This window comes from Sceloporus occidentalis, unplaced genomic scaffold (genome assembly GCF_023333645.1).
Source record: "Sceloporus occidentalis isolate IW3139 unplaced genomic scaffold, rSceOcc1.0.p SCAF_17, whole genome shotgun sequence".
NCBI lineage: Eukaryota > Metazoa > Chordata > Lepidosauria > Squamata > Phrynosomatidae > Sceloporus > Sceloporus occidentalis.
Window position 1 is genome coordinate 8,073,556 of NW_028316997.1, and position 13,886 is coordinate 8,087,441.

Sequence of the window (13,886 nt, forward strand, 5' to 3'; positions counted from 1 at the left end):
TTTAAACACACACACACAGCAGACATTATCCAAATAAGCTATAGCGTGGCTTAATTGATTGCCTGCTGTTTGGTTTATAGTATCCAATGATTTGATCCCGGTTTTATAAACCCTTCATCATAGTTGTCCGTTTCAATGTCTTGCAGCGGGAGAAGGAAGGTAATAAAAGATTCCTTGAGAATTTAAGCTTGCGAGAGAACAATTTTGAACAGGTGATGTTCGCAGCTTTGTCATCCTTTCTACAGGATTGCTTCCTTCTACCAGCTGCATGCACACCACAAAATATACGGGGGGAAACCTTGGGAGAGAACCCTCCTGATAATATGCATAAAAGCGTCTTTGCCTCTCACTAGCATCCAGAACACTGTAGGGAATAGAGCTCCAATGCCGGCAATGGTTTTATTGCTACTGGCTATAATGTGTCTGCAGAGCTGAGAAATGAAGATTCAATATGTTTAAATTAACATGCCTTATTGTGTAGGATTTACAAAAAGCAATATTGGTCTGTGTTGTATTTTAACTAAGCAAAGACTTTTTGTTGGCGTTGGAAGCTAAGCTGGGCACATGGTAATAAGATGCATTGACACACGCAGGTGCAACACTCGGAGAAGACACAAAGGTCTGCCAGACCACAGGCACGTGTTTCATGTTCTTTGTAACAACACCCTATTCTTTTGAGATCATGATTAAGATTTAAGGCAGCTAGCCTAACGCTTGGGAAATTTACGTTATTAACGGATTGCCGTTTTATCTCAGATGGCTCTAAAAAACATTATGGAGATAGATTAATGCTTAATAAAAGGGAAGCCTGTATCCAGGTCAGTAATCCATTATATGCTGTGCAGCTATATATCGCAACAATATGTCCCTCTAGCCTTGAATTCCTGAAGCAATTTATTAAGGGTTTACATCCTTGCAAATCTATTTTGGTTTGCGACCAGCGTGTACTTGCATCTGGATCTTTGAACAATCCCAGTCGTTGATTCGCATATATCCCATAGAGGTAGAACCCATTGCCGCCAATGCGTTGAGGGATAGCTTCAACCTCTTTTACTTTTAACTAAATGTAACCAACCAGCCCCCCAAAAATCTGTTCTGAAGGAAATCCCTTATTGAAATCGCCATCAGCCCCATCACAGGATACACATCTACAAGTGTAGAAATCCTAACCTAGAAACAAAAATCAGCAGTCTCAAGCGCCTTCCTGCATTTGCCAATTCTAGATGCTGACATCAAATGTACCCCCCCCCCCCCACCTTCATGCATACGACACAACCAAGAATACCATATTCACAATTATGGTACAGTGTATTACCATGACTTTTTAAGCCAGAAGAAATTGTAACACACATAAGCAACGTAGATGCTGAATCCATTGCATGCTATTTTACAGCGCAATAGCCCAGGCTGCAGTGATTTTCATGGATCCTGAATCCTTTGGCACATGTATTCGGGATTATGGCATTGGTGGGTTCTTGCCACGCTTGGTACATTATCGTGCAACTGGGTGTACCCTTTATCTTTGCACATGGTTCTGAGATAAAGCCACAGACATACTATCTGTTTAGCTCTCAGCTGCTCGCTGCCTTTGTTTCCATAGCTACCAGATTACTAATAAAGGAAGAAGGGGAAAAAAACCCAAGCGTGCTCATTCTAGCATAGCGGCAGCAAGCATGAGACAGGGTTAGTGCCAAGTACATTACCTGCCATTTTGATTACTGTTATTAAAGGCGCAGAAGGAAATCTACTGACATGCTTTGGAATTACTGAAGCTGAAAGGGAACATATTCTATTTGTCCCACTACGAGACTGTTCTGTCAATCCGGTCTTTTTCATTTAACATTTTGTAAGCAACACAGTATTTCACGGCAGATAAGACCAATTTGACCCATTTAGTCTGTAAAAAAAATAAATAAATAAAAAAAAAAAGCTTCTGCTAGTAAAAAACTTCCTCAGATTATATCTAAGCCTCTAGGGTTTGTTCAATAAGGAGTTTGTAGGTGAATTATACATTTTTTCTCCCCATAAAAAACATAAACTAGTAAGAATAACTTTAATAGCTCTCCTGCATTAACTATCCTCTATGCAGGGGCAATTCTCTTTCCAGGAGAAGCTTAGTCTGTATTTTCCCATAATATTACATAGTGACACAAGGTAGTTAAAATGTTCAACCTGCCTACCCTTTAGCCAATACACCCATTTGACCCTGTAGTTTTAGATTATGACCTTTTTATATCATAACATTTATTTCTCTTTGAAACATACATCCCTCTTCTCCTTTGATGAACCCCTTTATGTATTTAAATGTCCACATCGTCCTCTTACTCCCTTCTTTTCTCCAAGCCACATGTTGAGATCACTTAGCTTTTCCTGAAAATGTGGATCCTACAAACAATTTACTGTAGTGGCCCTTTTCCAAGCAATGTTTAGGTTAAGTCTTTTAAAACATGCTCTAGATTAGAGGATGTAGTAGTATCTCCTGTGGTCTTTGCACCGGCTACATGGGAGATCAGGGTGTGATTCCACAGCCTGGCGTCTCCCCTGTCAGCTGGTGCCGGTATCTCTAGCTTCCCGATGACTGATCAGATGTAACAGCGCTTGGTGCAGGGGCCAGTTACACTGAAATAACACTAAATTCTCTGCCGGCTGTGTCAGTCGTGCCACCGCCGGAAGTGATATTGAATGTAAAAGTGTTCCCAGAGCCTCTGAGCTACCCGTGCAAGCTGATCACAGGTATTGCAATGGAGCCTTGCTTGCTGTGATGAGCAGAAGTGAAGATCAAAGTGAAATGAAAGAGAAACTGTGTTAAGTTTAAGTATTTGTATTGTTAGATATAAAAAAAATAAACACTGTGATCACTATGACATCACAAGGAGTACTGTCCAATCTGAGGAATCTCCAGTAAAATAAAATTTATAATGAAATAATATAACCCCCCTTTTTTGCCCCTGGTCCAAAGTTTTAAAATCGTGTAGTATGCAAGGGAGCATTTTGCTCCATTTTTTTAAAATAAGGAAAATTATCCATGTAGTGTATACTACTCAAGGGGATGTTGTTGAACACAAATTATGGATTTCTTTTTTTATCAGTGGGACCAAATTTGTGGACGGGATCCTAAGTAAAAAATGTGTAACTAAATTGCAAACTATACAAAAAACCAAACAGTATAAAGAGTAAACCCCATCTGTCCTTGAAAAAACAATATATAATGTGTGCGGGTACACTAAACATAGGAAAGGGGAACAAAAATATGCTAAATATGAAAGAAAAAAAAAAAAGCTCCAGTCAATTAGAGGGGTAAGTACCTCTGTCACAAAGGTATTAAGAACCAACACTGAGTTAGAGATTTTGTTTGGTGAGAAGCCCTTTAATATCCATGCCTAATACCATTGGGGTGATTCTTTGTCATGAAGGGTGGCTAGATTGCTCCTTATCTATAGAAATCACTACTGCGGTATGATTAATTTCACTTTTTTTCTGTATTTCTTTAGTTAGTAGAAAAAAAAATGGTATTTTCATGTAGAATCCATTTATAACATTTATGTGGAAAATTAGTTATTTATAGAGGGTGGGAAGATGGTTTAATTTTAACTGGCATTTAGAAACTTCACATAATTTATTTTTTTTAGCTGCTGACGATTGATTTGAAATTGTTTTTCATCTATGTTTGTCGTAAAAAGTATTTTGTAGATCAACTTAGAAATACGATTATTACACTGGAGAATTGAATACAGCTGTTTTTACGCTACATGGTAATGGATCTTTTCCATCTAAGTAGATTTTGATAACATCACAACGATACTCAGAATTCATTTTTGCAATTCTGACATATTTGGCAACTTACTGAAACACCCTGGACCAATTCGAGTGAAAGGTTTGGGCTGTAGAGAAAAAGGTAGAATATGGAAGTGAACAACCAGGTCATAGTGCAGGAGAACCTGCGTTTGGTTGACCTTTGTTTGGTTCGCCCTACAGTTTGAGAGCTTGATGACTTGCTTCTAAACATATATGAAGACCAAAAATCTAAAGGGGTGATGACGGAGCTTGTTCTCTACGCCTACTGATCTATCCTGAACAAGGCATTGGACATGTTCAGGCTATCCTATCAGCGATGAGGGGAGAGACTCAAAAAACATAGATATGAGTAATTTTACACGCAGATTGTTATCTATACGGGTATTTTAAATTGGTATCTCCACCTAATACAACACAGAATTCATGTTAATCCACTTGATATTTAAGGCAACAACCTCCTTAACTGATTTCGTAAGGCAGCAGTTCATTTAAATATGGAGCAACTGTGTTCACCTTTGTAAATCTCTCTGATTTATAAGCACTCTGACGGCTCTAAAATTTGTTAGATGGTGACTTCCCTGTGTACTGTGCTTTACAGCCGGTGGCAGTCCCCTTAATCATTTTCCATGCATGCTTACCTCTGTAAGCATTTCCATAACCTACACCATGCTGTTTTATTAAGATGTTCTTTGATATATCTGGATGTAAATATGTTCTGTCTGGGCTTGCGTCTCATTTTGGATATAAGATACGTGGCGCTGCTTTGCATAGGTCTATTTATAGCTTGTTTGTTGCTGAAAGAAAACTTAGTCGCCAAGTCATTGAATAATAATCTATTTAAACACCACCTGCAGTTATTTATATTATTGAAATAATGTACATTGGCATATTGATTTAAACGCACTTAGACTGGGGATTTCTAGTAACTTATCTATCTGCCTGGTTCTGTTTACAAAGCTGTAGGTACAATTTTGGAGCTTAGTAACATAATAGAAACGTGTTCTGTAGTGAAATGGTTAAAGAATAGCGGGCAGAATAGCACTCTCTGCAAAGCTGGACATAAGTCTGTTTAGTTCTCAGGTTTATCAGTGGAATACTGTCTCTGCAGGAGAACGGACAGTCAAAGCTTTTTAGCTGGCTGTGGCTGCTGAGTTCAGTGGAACACACAGTTGGTTGGTTGCTTACAACTAAATTCTGCATTGTCACAGGGGTTCAGTGCCTACTATTGCTACTAAGGTAGAATTGGGCTTCAATTCTGTCATAAACATACCTTTTTATGCTTTAATTATAAGGACAAATCACCACTCATGGACATTTGCAAGTTTGACACATTTTAAAGATTGTGCTTCAATCTGTTTTGGATAGTCTTGCAGATCAGGTGACTTTTCCATCTGCCCTTGACTATTGAATCAAGCTGTTTGTTAAACTCTTAGGACCAAATAGAACTGAATTGTTGGGGCACACCTTGTATAGCCATCTTTGAAAGGACCCTTTCAAGTAGCAATCTTTTCCATGCTCCCATTCCTATACCTTCTAGTTTAGCTTTAGGTATTACTGATGCTGCCCAACATACCATAACATTGGTAGTGCCATGCTCCTTTGGTCTACATAAATAAAAGACAGCAGAGTTGGATGATTGGCCTGTTTTGACCTTGATTACACAGTAAGCTTTCATCATTTGCCCTCATTTGCTTGTAACCAGATCATAAATGCAAATTAAAATGAGAATATTTTCATTCTACCACATCAAGATGTTCCAATAAAAAAACAAAAACGGAACAGATGGCATTTTGGATTCTCTGTCCTTCTGATGCAGTTTACTAGATTATAAATAGACCTTTTAAATATTAATGGCTTCTCCAATTTCAGAGGAAAGTGTAGCTGTGTCTACATTTCAGATAAAACTGGTCAGTGCACATATATGACCATACTCATGCGTAGAAACATAGAATCTGATGGAATATAAGAAACATTTGGCCCGTATAGGCTTCACCTTTTTGCGGAATGTAAAGACCTTGGCCTCATCTTAGATTCGTCTTCACTGGCCTTGCAGAAGTTCACCATCTTCTGCTCGTTTGGAGTCTTCAAACTTCTTGATACTCACTTACTCGTTCATGCTTTCTGTCAATGTCCCCCTACCTTCTCCACCGACTGCTTCTGTGTCCATGTCTCCTTTCCCACTGCTCTGCTTTTGATTTTGCATCTTCTTGTTCTTCTGTCTTCATCTGCTTTTCATAGTGTCTCCTTTTAATCAGGCCTCCCTGCACAGTTCTCCAAAAGGGTGGAACTTCTGGGAACATAGTCTCCCTCGTTTCTCCAATAGAGTAGAGGATGCTTCCAGACGTTCTGCCCTTTCGCAGTAGGCCTGATTTACAGACACACAGACCAAGAAAGAAGACTCTTTGAAAAGTGGTCGAAGACAGAAGACCATTAATAGGCAAGGTCAGAAGCGGAGCTGTAGGAAAGGCAACAGGGACATGGAAGCAGTCAGCGTTAAGTGAGGACTGACTGTATACATGACTTTTAGGGCTGTGATACACTCCTACCCAGCAACCATACTCAGCTCTAGAAAAGAGGGACATCATGAGGGAAATGCAACAGAGAGAATATCATTCCCGATACAATTGGGAGGTATTTTTGCCTTTCCACAAGATACACTTGAGAGGGCTGGTTATGTCAGCATTAATGTTGTAGCTGCAGTTGGTTTATTTTTACTTATTTGTCCTACTTTCAAGCTCATGGTGTGGGAATCATTCTATCTCTATTGTTCATAATGTGTATGTTATACATCATTTTCTATTTATAGATTTTTGTTTTTACTATGCCAGGAATTAGTGAATGTCAAAGGTTTCCAATCAGATACATTTGTATTACATTTTTTTCAATAGATAAAGTGTATATAGAGGCTATAAAAAGTTTCTCAATGGAAACATGGAGAAGTAACCTTTTGATCCATTTTCCTGAACACTAAACACATCATACCTCATTGCTGGCGGTTTTGTAGGGTACTGCTGTGTCCAGCTTTTTAATTGGTCACTAGGGAAAATGCCCTTCTAGTGTTTTGGAGCAGGGTGGACGGGTATCTACTGTGTGCTGTACAGTAGCGTTTTTCTCTATATTTATGATTCGTGTTTAGCAGTGTAAATAGGTAAGATGTAGGAGGGCACAAGGAACGGCAATTAACAACTTGGTGTTTATAAGTATAGGGTTTATTTTTATTTTAGATCACCAGAGTTGCAGTGTGTGTGTAATATATATTATTGGAAAGCAGAAAAGAGCCTTCTCCAAACTGTTCCCACAAAGTTGGAGGCATTGCATTTTCCAAACTGTCTTTGTATGCTGAAGCACTTAGACTTCCCTTCACTTAAGGGGCCTAGCCTAACCCCTGAAAAACAGCCCTATACCGTTATCCCTCCTTCACCAAACGTTACAGCTGGCACAATGCAGTCATACAGGCAACATTCTCCTTGCATCCACCAAACCCAAACAGAGAAGTGTGATCCGTCACGCCACAGAACAGGTTTCCACTGCTTCATAGTCCAGGGGCAGCGTGCTTTACACCACTTCATCCATCTCTTGGCATTATACTTGGTGATGTGAGACTTGCATGCAGCTGCTAAGCCATGGAACCCTATTCCATGAAGATGCCACTGCACGGTTTTTGTGACCTCGCTCTGTGACTTTACTTGGTCTACTACGTGGGTGAGTCGCTGCTGTTCCTAAATGCTTCCGCTTTCCAATAATACCACTTACAGCTGACCGTGGAGGTTCTAGTAGGGATGACATTTCACAAACTGATTTATTTCAATGGTGGCATCTTATTGCAGTACCACGTTTGAATTCATTGAGCTCTTTAGAACAACCTATTTTGTTCACAATTTTTTTTTGTAAATGCAGATTACATGGATGGGTGCTTGGTTTTATAAACCTGTCGCATTGCATCTGATTGAAACACATGAATTCAATATTTAAGAGGTGTGTCCCAGTACCTTAGTCCGTGTGGGTATGTATGTAACCGTTCAGTTTCCTGTGTGAAATTTCTTAACAATCTCAACAATCCTTTCTAGGGTGGAGGTAGCCCGGTTCACTGTGAATTTGGTAAGATAAAAGCGAGAAAATAATTGGTGGGGGCATGTGCCAAAGCCCCTCTCTACCATGCTTTCTGATCAGCTACAACTGAAGAATAGCCTCGGTAGCACAAGTAGGATTTTGCACATGTGACCTTCAGACCCAACAGTGCTGCCTTCGACTATGGTAATTGAGTAGGGCTGCTGAAAAGAAGTCCCTCTCCTTTAATAATGATAGAGAGTTCAGGGATCCCTTCCTGGCTATTGGAATAATGGCCCTTTTTGCAGAGGTTATGCCTTCCTCCAAATTAAGAAGTCACCAGAATTAGGAATCTGCACACACACCACAGGAACTCAGGTGCTTAGCTGTGTCAGGAAGGGCCAGCTCCCCAGTAAATCAAAATAGAAAAAGGCTCCAGGCACTCAAGGGTTCCACTCAGGCAGATTTATTGAAGGAAAAGGACAACAACGTTTCGACCTCACAATGAGGTCTTTATCAATGTGTGTTTTTTAATATTTTTAATGAGCGTCAGACCTGCTGTGCATGCGGCCACGTCTAAAATTGTAATTCCTTTTTCTTTTGTGAAATATTTAAGTGATCAGTGTTTTGACTTGCCATGATCATATGCAAGCAGCACTCTTTAAAGCAGCAACCCAATGTTAAGATGTGTTTTTTTTTGTTTGTTTTTATTGAATCAAATCTAAGAAGGTGAAATCTTTGAACCTGTATTAATTTTCCTCAAGCCGATCATACTTTCTTCTACGTACCCTTGTATGTTCTTGAATCAGATTAACAATCCCAAGAGAGCCTATTTGAAAAAAATACAACTGACATTTCCCCTGTCCCAACAGAGACCACATGAATTGTTGTTATGATACAAAATACAGCGCTAATGGCTCAGGTGGTGTGCTAGAAAAAGGGCTATCAAGGTCTCTGAACAGCAGAGCATTTAAGCATCTGGGTATTTCTTATAATAGAAACTGTAACAACTGCAAATATTAGTACTCTTCCTGTAAATAACCATAATATATGCCACGTGCTGAGTATTTGTACATATTCATCTTTCCCCACATATTTAAAATTTAGGCCTGGATTATCATAACCTAAAAGGCTAGTCCTTTTATATAAATTAATTTTTACGCATCTTTTATACCCTAATTTTAGGGAGTTGAGCCCCAGACCATTAAAGACTCCCCTTAATGTTTCCTTTTGTACCCATGCTTGGTGTTCAGATTGTGTGAGATGGGATACGGTATATTTGGTTCTGGTGGCCTACATATGCAGTACTTGTTTCTTTTGCGGGAGGATCAGTGAACACATAGAACGTTCTGTAATTCGTAAATATTTTATATGGGGAAACCAAAGGATTTGTAAGTGATGATGTACAGGCTAATTTGCTATACAGGTCTACACCTGCAGTTCACACCCCAATGGCACTCCAGGGATTATTGTTTTCTCATAGACCTTGATGAAATGATTGTTTTTTTTGTTCTTTGTTTTAATTTGATGTTCATCAATATTAGTGTTTCTGCGTTACAAGTGTGTCTCTTCACTAAAAGAATGGTTTACAGGAGAGTTGCTTCATCTCCTTGACTTCAGTCTATATTAGGAAGGGCCGTGAAGCTTGAATGGCCATGTACAGTGCATGATTAAATCAGGAAGGTTTCTTCAAAGTCATCTTTCACATTGAATTATTAATTGTGCAGGGCAAGCTCAGTGCTTGAGAAACCTGCTAGTATTGATCCTTCATAACGAATAGTGAAGGGAATTAAAACCACAACTCTACTGCCAACTCTTTCATTTAGCGAATAAACCAAAATGAATGCTTATGAAAACGCGTATAACCGGCGTGTAGTTTGCTACTTTCACAAGGATTACTTAAGGAATAACAATATGTGAACAACAAAAGTCACAGAGCTACATCTTACCAGTGGGATATAGTTGGGAAGCAAATAAAGGTGGGGAAAAAGAATGAATGGGAATTTTTTATTTTTTATTTTGTATATATTTTTAATAAAACCTTTCTTTCATATACACTGAACAATGAGATTTTGTTCACTCACAAACAAATATTCATAAAACCATTATTTTTTTTAAGAAAAGGCAAGGATTTCAGAATTTTCTCTTGCATATTTGATGTTCAACTGCAGAGCTGTGTATGTTAGTAGCCATATAAATGACAATTTTCACAGAAACAATGTTGATATCAAGTATCCACCCAGTATTGCGCCCAGTTCAAATAATAATTGCAGGCAAATGAATCAATTTCTAGTTATGTGATTTAAGTACATTGTACAGTGCTTTGGAATACGATAGTATTATATAAAACAATAAATATGTATGTGTGGTGTACATACCTATTAATGATATCTCCTTGAAACCATTTGCTCCTCACATGATTATATAGGTGGATATGCAGATTATAAAATTGGAATCTTCTTATAGTGTAGAGATGTTAATATTTATTGAAAAGCACTTTATTACACTCATAATAATCCATGTGCTCTCCGGCTGTTACTGGTAAAACCAACCTGATACAGTCTAGACAGCCATAAATGATTGTCTTCATTTATTTGTTCAAAACCTTTTAAATTAAAATACAAATAAATTTAGTCTGTAAATTCTAGTTTTGTCATACCCTTAGGTAAACGGGAATGGTTGTGCTGCAACTATGTCCTTATTCATGGATGTCCTTAAAGTGAATGTGCTTCACTATAGCAGGGTATGCCTGTAATATTATTTTATATTCACTTTATTTTGTGAAGTGAACATGAACGCAAGATATTTGTTCCAGTATGTCTTAACATATATGTTAATTGAGCTCATTTTTATTGTCCCCTATTGTAATTGTGCTGTAGAATCTGCTGGCACTTACATGATTAGAGCCTTAACTGCTTGAATGATTAACGATCTGCTGAATACCAAATTTCATAGTTTACAGTATGTTCTTTTGACATAAATTATAACTATTTTAGAATGCTATTAATAATAATCATACCAATAATACTATATTTGCTCGATTTATGAAAAAAACGACATTGTCTTACAATCAACATCATCTTTTATTCAGAGTTCGGATCTGTGGCATACAGGGCTCATCTTAAGGATTTACTCTCCTGCGCGCGCCCACCTTACCGCTCTCTTGCGCGCGCCAACCTTACCGCTTCCGTGTCTTTCTCCTTTCCCGCAACGCCTCTTATTCTTCTTCCACTTTTCCCTGTTATCACCTGTTATCCAGGTACTTGATTAAAAGGGCGGAGCACCCTTGCACATCCTTTCTCCTCATTGGAGGAACGGGGAGAGGCTGTCTTAGTGGCGCACGCTGTGGCTCTGCCATTTTGCAGAAGTACGCCAAGGGGCTACAATACTGCAGACTTGTAACTTATTATTATATTATCTTTTGTTTATATAGCTCTGACAATGTACGCAACAGTTCTTACAGTACATATATTCAAGGGGAAAATCAAGAGTAGAATAGACAGGCATTTGTTAGAGAGGGCCCTGCTTGCAACCTAAAGGAAATGGATGAGGACAAACATCGTATGTAGAAATAGGAGAGATAGTGTGGGAGTGCGTTAATAGAGAGCCAGTTGGAGGGCTTTACAGAGTGGGGAAGTAGTAGGTTAAATTTACGATAATGAATTATCTTTACTGTAGAAATACAAATGTGAATTCTACTTGGTTAAGGTGACCAAATCATTTTTTATTCATGAGGATTTTTTTTATATTAACTTGACACACTTTCTGCTAAAATACAGCAATTTGCAAAGCCTAGAGTTTTTTTTTTTTAATACAGTACAGTATCATTTTAAAAAGTTATGTTTAGTATCAAAAGTTTAAAATGTTGTGGCATGATTACATGTAAATCTTTGGCAGAAATAATAATAAAAAAAAGTCTTGGAATCTTGGCAATTCTCCGTGTCTATTATAGGATACAGATACTGTAGATTAATGTTATTCCCTGAGCTGCAATTTGTTTGTTTTAATATGTCTTTAAATCAATTTTATGCTGGCAGTATAACCCCTGAACCATATTCCCAGGGATTTTTTTTTTGTTAAAAGAAATTGAGAATGCAGAGCGCTAACCATCTGTCACTAGACCGTACCATTATTAGAATAGGGAGGGAGTTTTTCCTACTGCTTTGTGCATATTTTCATGAAGGACATAGTTTGAGTGGAAGCATTTAATTCAGCGACATTCTTTAGTGTGAGTGTTTCGAATGTGCAAGATTACATTTAAAAATAAAAGGCCTTTTAAAACATTTGTGACCTGTTTTTTTTTCCCTTTTGGTGGGCTTTTTTTTTTTGCTTTTTATTATCAACCATGTTTTCTCTGTATTCCTGACTTTCCGACGATAGAAAAGTTTTCTGACGTTTTTAACTGAAAGCTGTTAACTACCTTTAAATAATACCGGATAATGTGGTTTACTAATTGGTTTACGTTTTAATACAGCTTTAAAAGATTAGTCTTAGAAGACTTACAACCAAGTATTCTACCAACAAAGCACCTTACACACACACACACACACACACACACACACACACACACACACACACACACACACACATTACCATCTTGCATCTTTTACTTAGACGCTACAATGAAACAATATATTTTTTTGCAATACTAGATAACACATAATACCGCATTTGCTCGATTATAAGACAACCCCCCAAATCTGAGTATTAATTTAGAAAAAAAAAAGAAAAAGCCTGAATATAAGACGACCCTATAGGAAAAAAGTTTTACCAGTAAATGTTAATTCATCTAAACTATTTTTTTTTTTTTAAGCTATGATTGAGAAAAATATTTTGGTTTTATTTCCTTCTATTTTCCAACCTGCCCCATGATATGCCTTATACCCTCTATATGCCACTGTGCCCCATGATATGCCTTTTAACCCTCTAAATGCCACTGTGCCCCATGATATGCCTTTTGACCCCCTATGTGCCACTGTGCCCCATGATATGCCTTTTGACCCCCTATGTGCCACTCTGTCTCCAAAAATGCCTTATACCCCTATATGCCACTCTGGCATTTAGGGGGTTAAAAGGCATATTGTGGGGAAGAGTGGCATATAGGGAGGTTTAAGGCATTTCAGGAGGCAGAGTGGCATTAAGGGGGTTAAAAGGCATTTCACAGAGCACTCTGCCTGCAGAAATGCCTTATGCCCCCCATTTAACACTCCCTCCCCCTCCCTCCTCCAAACTTACCGGTACTTCTGAGTCCCCTGTCATGTAGCCTGGGCAGCGTGTAAACGTCTACGCGATCCGCGTAGACAACTTCCGCTGCAGCCGGATGGAGGTGTGGCTAGCAGCGGGGGTTGTCTGCGTCCATCGCGCAGACCTTCCCCGACTGTCAGAGATCAGAGTTCCCCATAACGGTGCAGCGGGGGGGGGGGGGGGGGTTGGGTTTGGCAGAGACAGGAGGATCCAGGTCCCCTGCAGCTGCGGGGGATCTGGATCTTAGTCGTCTCATAGTCAGACCTATTTGAGGTCTGATTATAAAATGACCCAGATTATAATACGAGGGGTATTTTTCAGAGCATTTGCTCTGAAAAAAACCTTGTCTTATAGTCGAGCAAATACGGTATAAATACATAATAAAATTAATTATGTTGTAAATACCATGCAGGACAATGAATAATTCAAATTATGAAGAATTAGATTTTATTTATTTGTAATGGCAAATAAGAACCATTTGTCTACCATCCTGTTACAACTTTGATTGTAAGTCAGATGTGCTAGAAGAAATACTCCTAATTTATATTAAAAGGGACCCTCCACTTTAATGCATATGGTAACTGAGTGTCCCCTTTAAATTACTATTTTGTGTCCCTTGTAACTACATATAGGGATTCTGCAGAATTCCCTGCCGAGGCATTTGCCTCTTTCCTTGTCCCCTTGATGAAACCGTTTCTTCTTTAATGTTAAAAAGCGGCCTCTTGTTATCTACTCGTAGTTGGAGATGTTTACCCTGCCAGTGCCTGATACTGATCCTTTTTTATATATACACCGGTATA

General features: G+C 38.5%; 1 protein-coding gene across 1 annotated transcript in view; it reads left to right on the forward strand.

Moving 5' to 3' along the window:
• Window positions 1-13,886, forward strand: part of LOC149302801 (suppressor of tumorigenicity 7 protein homolog) — a 62,426-nt gene that overhangs the window by 16,656 nt on the left and 31,884 nt on the right. The gene's annotated exons all lie outside the window — the stretch shown is intronic.